The sequence below is a fragment of the Salmo salar genome, chromosome 02, assembly GCF_965601325.2.
Source record: "Salmo salar chromosome 02, fSalSal1, whole genome shotgun sequence".
In the NCBI taxonomy this organism is placed as follows: Eukaryota; Metazoa; Chordata; class Actinopteri; order Salmoniformes; family Salmonidae; genus Salmo; species Salmo salar.
In genome coordinates, this window is record NC_138292.1 from 16902501 (window position 1) to 16912500 (window position 10000).

Consider the following 10000-nt stretch of genomic DNA (forward strand, 5'->3'; position numbering starts at 1 on the left):
CTGTGTTTTTTAAATTTTTGTTGTTGTTTGTTTACCAAGATACTAGTGTTTGATGTGTGTGTGGGAGGATGTGTTACTGTCTGTTACTGAAACCTCCCTCTCTCTGTCATTCTGTTACTGAAACCTCCCTCTCTCTCTGTCGTTCTGTTACTGAAACCTCCCTCTCTCTGTCGTTCTGTTACTGAAACCTCCCTCTCTCTGTCGTTCTGTTACTGAAACCTCCCTCTCTCTGTCGTTCTGTTACTGAAACCTCCCTCTCTCTGTCGTTCTGTTCCTGAAACCTCCCTCTCTCTGTCGTTCTGTTACTGAAACCTCCCTCTCTCTGTCATTCTGTTACTGAAACCTCCCTCTCTCTGTCGTTCTGTTACTGAAACCTCCCTTTTTCTCTGATCATCCCGCATGCTGTCTTTTGCTGTCACAAGTCCTACAACACCCTAGAGAGATGGATTACATGCTAATGGAACCTAGGGCATGTGTGTGTGTGTGTGTGTGTGTGTGTGTGTGTGTGTGTGTGTGTGTGTGTGTGTGTGTGTGTGTGTGTGTGTGTGTGTGTGTGTGTGCGCGCGTAGTGGAAATTCTAATCAATAATGAGGAGAGACAAGGTCAATCACCAATCAGGATATTACTTTGTTCAAAACGTATTAATAACATCGATGAATTATTATTTTATTTGATTGAATATACGAAATATACAATAGACTTGCAGTGAAGCTGCTCAACAACTACACCATACCAGTCATCCAATAGACTCCCATTCAGAGCGACACACAGAAGCATCCAGGGTCAATGCCCTGCTCAAGGGCACAGATCTCCTACCAGGCCAAAAAACGTGAACCCGAACTCTCCAAGACCCCCCCCCCCCCCCAGTTCCCCAATAGCTGTTCCTCAACCATTCGAGACCCCTCCCACAGTGCCCCCCCAAGAATAAAAATAAAAAATACAATTAATTCCGTTCCCCACCCCCAAGAACCCCCAATGCACCAACAACCGAGAGAATGAACTAAAGAGACGGAAGAAAACAGCAAAAAAAACAAAGGATATCAAGGACAACTAAAATCATAACAGCAATGCCAACTGTATATGTTTGTGTGCATGTCTGGCACTATTACATGTATGTGTGTGTTCTTGTATGTGTTTATTTGAGTGAGAGTGTGTGTATATGCATGTGTACAAATACCTACACGGCATCAGCCTCAGGCAAACCAGCATTATCTGTAAAAACACTGTCTCTCAGTGTCATTCAAACATACTTTTTATTATGTTTTATTTTTACTTTATTTTTTACTTTTATCTTTGACCATCATTCTATCTCCCGCACAGCAACTCCACTCCCACTTGTCTCAAATTCCACACCCCAACCGTCAGTTTCCCTCAGCCCATCCCACCTATCTCTGCTGGCCACCCTCTTCGGATTTCTACGAAACATATATCTTTCAACTATGCTGTGATGTTCAACGTCCAATTTCAATCTATCTAATCGAATAGAATCCACAGATTGCGAGTTGAAGATAAATACTTTTACTAAGAGTATTAGTATATTAGTAATTGACTGACCCGGTCTCTCCAGATCTCCTAACAGTACTATTTCTAGGGTAAATTTTAGATCAATGCTATGCATTTTTTGCCATTCCAGAACCAGGCTACCTGAGGGCAATACCAAAATATTGATCTATTGATTCTGTATCCTCACAACAAAATCTGCAGAGCTTCAATGAATTTATGCCCCAAATATTCAACATTTTGTTGGTGGCAAGAATTCTATATAATAATTTTAGCTGAAAAGCACAAAGTCTTGAATCTTGCGTTGTTTTATATATCACCTCATACACCTTGTACCATGGGATCGGTACATCAAAAATCTCTTCCCAACTATTTTGCAATCTTTTGCAGTTGTCAACATCCTGGTCCTCAAATAAAACTGGTATACTTTCCTATTTATGCTATTTTTATTCCTCCACAAGTTTTGATCCTTTATATTGGGCAGATAGACCAGTTTCCTACCCCCTCCTGCTGCCACCTGCCTCCTCCATTTTTAGGGTAATGCTGTAATCAATTGGTTGTACTCTTGGATTGAGCAGACCTTCCTGTACAATTCTGATAACTCCACGAAGACATAACTCTATCATTCCAATTTACAATACAATTTAAGAACAAAATACCCTTTTCAAACATCTTTCCCAAAATTGCAGGTATTTTATCAACTAGCACATTTGAGTTCAGCCATAATATTTGTTGTAATATTTGTTCTATCTTTTCAGGGGGATGAAATTGAAATTGTAGCCAGCTCTGCAATGCTTGTTTGAAAAAGAGAGATACTTTGAAAAGTAATATTTTTAAAGATCCAATACGTAATATTGATCACTTCTCATAATTAGGTTGTAGTCCAGAGAGTACAGAAAACTTATCTAGATCTTCAATGAGACATTGCAGGGATCTAGCTTGCAGACTTAATATAAAACTTGAGTCATAGGCATACATGGACACCTTTGTTTTTAAGCCTTGGATTTCTAATCCTCTAATGTTGTTATTGGATCTGATTTTAAAAGCTAGCATTTCGATGGCCATAACGAATAGATATGGTGACAGAGGACACCCTTGTTTAACTCCTCTTGACAATTCAAAACTCTCTGAGAAGTAGCCGTTATTTACTATTTTACACCTGGGGTTGCTATACATTATTTTTGCCCATTTTATAAGAGAATCACCGAAATTGAAAAAATCCAGGCATTTATAAATAAAATCCAGTCTTACTTTATCAAATGCCTTTTCAAAATCTGCTATAAATACCAGTGTCATGACTCCTGCCGAAGTTGATGCCCCTCCTTGTTCGGGTGGTGCTCGGCGGTCGACGTCACCGGTCTTCTAGCCGTCATTGATGGGAGAATGTTTACCCATGTTTACCCATGTTTATTTTTATGTATGTTGGTTTTGTGGAGTTTGTTTTATAAATATTAAACAACTCCAGTTACACCAAGTTGGTTTCTCCTGCACCTGACTTCCCTGCCACCTACACACACTACAATGACAACCAGGCCTGGCTTCTTAGATGTTTCATGATGTTCTATTATTTCTAGTAGTTGTCGTATATTATCTCCAATGTATCGTCCATGTAAAAAACCTGTCTGATCAGGAGGAATAATACCTGGTAAAACCCTTTTTAATTCTGAGTGCAATGCATTTCGCTAGTATTTTTGCATCACAACATTGAAGTGTAAGGGGCCTCCAGTTTTTTTAGATAGACTGGGTCTTTATATTTGCCATCTGGGTCTTGTTTTAATAATAGAGAAATCAGACCTTCCTGACAGACTACCATTTCTATAGGAGTAGTTAAATAGATAGATCAATAGATCAGCCGGTCACGGACAGCAGACGGAATGTACAGACGCCCAACGGGACACTGGAGGGGAGTGGGCTCTGCACGTTGCGCCTGCTCAATGTCTGCGTCCAGCTCCCACACTACCGGCGCCACCAGGCAGGAGGCTGGGAGTATGGGGATGGGATCCATGGGCCGCTCCTCTGTGTCATACAGCCGGGACAGTGCTTCTGCCTTCACATTCTGGGAACCTGGTCTGTAAGAAAGGGTGAAAACAAAACAGGTGAAAAACATGGCCCACCTTGCCTGGCGAGGGTTCAGTCTCCTCGCCGCCAAGATGTACTCCAGATTGCGGTGGTCAGTCCAGATGAGAAAAGGGTGTTTAGCCCCCTCAAGCCAATGCCTCCACGCCTTCAAGGCCTTGACAACAGCCAACAGCTCCCGGTCCCCCACGTCATAGTTTCGCTCCGCCGGGCTGAGCTTCCTCGAGAAGAAGTCACAGGGGCGGAGCTTCGGTGGCGTACCCGAGCGCTGAGAGAGCACGGCTCCTATCCCAGCCTCGGACACGTCCACCTCCACTATGAATGCCAAAGAGGGATCCGAGGTAAACGAGCCGAGGTAAACAGAGCCCTCAGGTGACCAAAAGCCCTGTCCGCCTCAGCCGACCACTGCAACCGTACCGGTCCCCCCTTCAGCAGTGAGGTAATGGGAGCCGCTACCTGACCAAAACCCCGGATAAACCTCCGGTAGTAATTGGCAAACCCTAGAAACCGCTGCACCTCCTTCACCGTGGTGGGAGTCGGCCAATTACGCACGGCTGAAATGCGGTCACTCTCCATCTCCACCCCTGAGGTGGAAATGCGGTACCCTAGGAAGGAGACAGACTGTTGGAAGAACAGGCATTTCTCAGCCTTGACGTACAGGTCATGCACCAATAGTTGACCAAGCACCCTGCGTACCAGGGACACATGCTCGGCGCGTGTAGTGGAGTATATCAGAATGTCATCAATATACACCACTACACCCTGCCCGTGCAGGTCCCTGAAAATCTCATCTACAAAGGCTTGGAAGACTGATGGAGCATTCGTCAACCCCTTACGGCATGATGAGGTACTCATAATGCCCTGAGGTCGTACTGAACGCCGTCTTCCACTCGTCTCCCTCCCTGATACGCACCAGGTTGTAAGCACTCCTGAGATCTAGTTTGGTGAAGAAGCGCGCCATGTGCATTGACTCAATCGCCGTGGTGATAAGAGGTAGCAGGTAACTGTACCTCACAGTTATCTGATTTAGGCCTCAGTAGACAATACACGGGCGCAGACCTCCCTCCTTCTTCTTCACGAAAAAGAAACTCAAGGAGGCGGGTGAAGTGGAGGACCGAATGTACCCCTGACGCCGGGATTCAGAGACATATGTTTCCATAGCCGCCGTCTCCGCCTGTGACAGGGGATACACGTGACTCCTGGGAAGTGCGGCGTCTACCAGGAGATTTATCGCACAATCCCCCTGTCGATGGGGTGGTAATTGAGTCAAAGAAGGCGAGAGCCAAATCGGCATATTTGGGGGGAATGCGCATGGTGGAGACCTGGTCTGGACTTTCCACCGTAGTAGCACCTACGGAAACCCCTAAACACCTCCCCGAGCACTCTCACGACCACCCCGTGAGAGCCCTCCGTTGCCATGAAACAGTGGGGTCATGACAAGCGAACCAGGGTAGGCCTAGCACCACGGGAAACACAGTAGAGTCAATGAGGAAGAGACTGATTCTCTCCGTGTGACCCCCCTGCGTCACCATGCCCAGAGGAGCGGTGGCCTCCCTAATCAACCCTGACCCTAATGGTTGACTGTCTAAGGCGTGAACTGGGAAAGGCATAGCCACTGGAACGATGGGGATCCCTAAACTATGGGCGCCTGAATCGACGAGCGCCTTATCCTGGGAATGCGGGGAAAACTCAGGAAAAGTAACAAACAAAAACATGTGTGCAACAGAGGGCTCTGGGTGAGAATGGTGCTTCTCACCTGGGGTGATGCCAGGGTGCCCTGCCTGCTGCCTCGACCCCCAGAGGAACCAACCCGGCACCGACCGGCAGTGTGACCTCTGCGGCCACAGAGGGTGCACGAGACGGAACTTCCTCAGGGCTCCCTGAGCGCAGCACCTCCCAGCTCCATGGGCATCGGAGCGGGTGTGCTGGGGGATGGAACCGACAGACCCCGCTCTGGATGGCCAGCAGCTTATCCAGCCGAAAGGACAAGTCCACCAGCTGGTCGAAGGTGAGGGTAGTGTCCCTGCAGGCCAACTCCCGACGGACATCCTCGCGCAAACTGCAACGATAGTGGTCAATCAGGGCCCTGTCGTTCCATCCCGCGCCAGCGGCCAGGGTCCGAAAGTCCATCGCGAACTCCTGCGTGCTCCTCGTCCCCTGCCTCAGGTGGAATAGACGTTCACCCGCCGCTCTACCCTCAGGCGGGTGGTCGAAGACTGCCCGGAAGCGGCAGGTGAAATCCTCGAAGTGATCCAGCGCCGCATCTCCTTCTCCCCACACAGCATTGGCCCACTCCAGGGCTTTCCCCGAGAGGCACGAGACGAGGGCGGACACCTTCTCATGGCCTGAGGGAGCCGGGTGGATGGTCACCAGATATAAATCCAGCTGCAGCAGGAAACACTGGCAGCGTGCGGCCATCCCATCGTACTCCCTGGGAAGTGCGAGACGAATCCCACTGGAACCGGGTGTGGAGGGGGTGAGTAGTGAAGACCCCTGTTGTGCTGGTGGGAGCGCTGGAGGAACCCTCTTTCTCTCCCAGCGGTCCATTGTCTGGATGACACAGTCCATGGCGGCGCCGAGATGGTGAATCAACGCCGTGTGCTCCTGGACGCGCTCCTCGACTCCGCTACCATAGGTACCTGCTCCTGCTGACTCCATACTCGGGTGTGAAATTCTGTTAGGCATGCGTAACTGGCTGTAGGGTAGTCAGGCGCAGGAGAGCAGAATTTGGGTAGCAAACGGAGCCTTTTATTTATGCGAACAAAACACACGGCACAAAGAACACTAAACACAATACGGGTTGACATAACCCAGCGCAACCAGTCTAACGTGCGCATACACAAAACAATAAACAATTTCACACACAGACATGGGGGGAACAGAGGGTTAAATACACGACAAGTAATGAGGTAAATGTAAACCAGGTGTGTGGGAAAACAAAACAAAACAAATGGAAAATGAAAGGTGCATCGGCGATGGCTAGAAGACCGGTGACGTCGACCGCCGAACGCCGCCCGAACAAGGAGAGGAACCCACTTCGGCGGAAGTTGTGACAATGTTATACTGGAAAAATTCAGTTATAAATAATTTTGTCTTAGTTAAAAATAAATTGTCCTGCAGTAAACTTTGATTAAATTTCCAATATCCCCGTCCATGTGGAAAATCTATAATAGTTATGTGAATGCCAATTAGATGATGATCTGATCGCATTCTGTCTCCTATTAAAACGTTTTTAACCTTTGATGAAAGAGACAAGAAAGTAGTCAAGACGCCTAGCTTGATTAAGTCTCCTCCATGAAAATCTCACTAGGTCTGGGTTTTTTAGTCTCCAAATATCCACTATTTCTAATGTGTCCATAATATTTGTGATTTCCTTAAGGGCCAGGTGATGATAGTTTGTAGAGTGATTACCTTTACCGTCCATTGATACACTGTGTTATAGTCTCCTACCATAATGATATGATCATTTGTTGCCTGTAAGTTCAATAAATTGGTATAAATGTTTTCGAAGAAGTATGGATCATCCTGATTTGGATCATATAGATTAATGAGCCAAATGTATTTTTTGTCCACTTTCATATTCAAAAAGATCCACCTGCCTTGCGGATCATTCCTGACTATTTGCACATTCAGATTGACATTTTTGTTAATATCATCACACCTTTTGAGTTCCTCTGTCCATGACAAAAAATTATTTCACCACCCCATTCCTTTTTCCACGCAACTTCATCTAAGGATGTAGAGTGAGTTTTCTGTAAGCAGTATATGTTATATTCCTTTTCTTTTAGCCACATAAAGACTGATCTTATTTTTTATAATCTGCTAAACCATTACAATTATAACTGGCTATACTTATTTCACCCCTTACCATGACTAGATACTATTCTCGATTAATTATTGCAATAATGAAGCTGGTCGACGACCCACCTGTAGGTGATTCGTTGAGAGCCCAACAAGGGGATTTGAGCAGAATTTTATAGTAAAGTCCATCCTCCTGAATGTTCATGACAAATAACAGATGTATGGAATGGGTCACACGGTTAGGATTTTTATGAAAGATACTAATAATTCACAGCAGACTGTATCTGCTGTAAAGACTGTTCTCATTGTGTAGAAACCAGGGTCTGGCCCCCAAAACAAAGTTCCTCTCATCATTATCCATACCCGAACCATCTCCACCCTGGTACCTCCCGGCACAAACAAAACAACAACATTTGATGTAATAACAGTATTATTAACACAATCTTGTAATTTCTCCACGATATGTGTGTTTTTTGTTTGTGTTAGTGTGTGTGTGTGTGTGCGTGTGCGGGGGTAGGTGAAAGGCAAATGCAAAGAGCTGACTTTGCGTCTTTGTCTGTCCAATAAATTATTCAAATCCCAAAATAATTAAAGCTGAAATCTGTTATCAGCGTCCTCCATTACGGCACTGTGTGTCCTCCATGCGGGCTCAATACATACGCCACTCTCTCCAGGCCCCCACTCAGTATGGGGGCTGATACAGACCACAGAAGCTGAATCTTAAACACACACACCCTGTCAGAACAAAGAAGTAAACTGTGTGTCTCAATGTCGGACGGTTTGGGGTTGGAGGACACACACAAGGATGGTGAGATGTGCATAAGGAGGCTGATCTCTCTACCTTTCTCTCTCTTTCACTGTTCCTATGCTTTTTATTCTTCTCTGCTCATCTCTGCCATCCATCTCTCCCCGTCTATTTTCACTCCCCGTTTCTATCCCTCTTTCCTCTCTCTTACTCCTCTCTCTCTCTCTCTCCCTCTCCCCCTTTCTATCTCTTCTCCCTTGCTGTTTGTATTACTGTAACAGAATGTTTGTTAGTTATCTAAAACCCAGTTTCCCTTCTCTCTGTCTCACTTTCTCTCTCCATTCCTCTCTCTTTCCATTCTTCTTTCTCTCCATTCCTCCCTCACTCTCCCCCTATTCCTTGTTTGTCGATGTTTCTGCCAATACGTGTGTGTGTGTGTGTGTGTGTGTGTGTGTGAGAGAGAGAGAGAGAGAGTGTGTGTGTCTGACCAGCTGTTTGGCGTCGGTTTGGTCATGTGACTGGTGTCGCTATCTCACACACACACACACACACACACACACACACACACACACACACACACACACACACACACACACACACACAGATACGCATGTGCATACACATACAGACACACACTTTCAGATTCTTTATACACAAAATCCTCTACTTGGTCTCTGTATGCCCCCGAGATGATACATTTTGAAACACTCCATCTCTTAGTCAGTGGAAAAATGATTCCCGCCACCACAGCACTGGCTGTTGATTGGGTGCTGACAGGCGGTTGGAGGTGATTGATTGCTCACTGGGCCAATGTTGGGAGTGGGTCTGTTGAGGTGCAGCGCGCTGGTGTGATTATAGATTTTAGTGTCACTCCCGATGCTCCAACTAATAAACATCCAGGGAAGTACAGAGTCTGATATTGGGGTAGAGCCTGGCGTTCCCATAGATACAGTACCTCAGCAGAGCATAAAACACCCTGATGCAGCATTAATGGTTGCACCAAACACCTAACAACTCAACTGACACCAATAAAGAACTTACCAGCGTAGGTAGAGGGCAGTGTGTTACTGTGTGTGTGTTATGTCTGGGTTGTCCTTCCTGTTGTCTAGTGTTCGGATGTCAAATCAAATCCAATTTTATTAGTCACATTCTTCATAAACAACAGGTGTAGACTAACAGTGAAATGCGGACTTCCCAACAATACAGAGAGAAATAATAGAACAATAATAACACAAAGAATAAATCCACAATGGGTCATGATAACTTGGCTATATACACTGGGTACCAGTACTGAGTCATGATAACTTGGCTATATACACTGGGTACCAGTACTGGTCAGTGCCTGCTCTGAGTACGTGTCCTGGTAATCCGTCTGGCCCCGTGGCCTTGTGAATGTTGACCTGTTTAAAGGTCTTACTTACATCGGCTACGTCAGGGAGCCCACTCATTTGTCTCTCTTGAGCCGTTCCTCTTCCGTGTCCCGGGGATTAGGGCCTGGTTTGAAATGAGCAGTACATCCACAGCTGCCGACCCGGTGAAGTAGAAATCTTCATCTAAATTGAGGTTAGTGATCACTGTTCTGATGTCCAGAAGATGTTTTCAGTTATAGGAAATGATGGTGGAAATATTATATACAAAAATGATGAACTAAAAAAAGTTAAGATCAGCGTAAAAAAACACAAAATAAAATAATTGGTCAGGAGCTGGTAAGATGGCAGCTATCCACTGCAGTGCTGTGTGTATAGCTCATATATCTCTGTCCCAGATTGGGGCTGCAGTATGTAACTCAATGGGGAATCTTAGGCCCAGTTTTTCTGAGAAAGCATTCACAGACCGACTGGCCCTTCTGTTTCTCTCTCTTCCTGTTTCTCTCTCTTC

The 10000-nt window shown here is 45.8% G+C and overlaps 1 protein-coding gene across 2 annotated transcripts in view; it reads left to right on the forward strand.

The window, feature by feature from the left end:
• LOC106576002 (disintegrin and metalloproteinase domain-containing protein 22) overlaps positions 1 to 10000 on the forward strand; it is a 107386-nt gene that overhangs the window by 29272 nt on the left and 68114 nt on the right. The window lies entirely within an intron of this gene.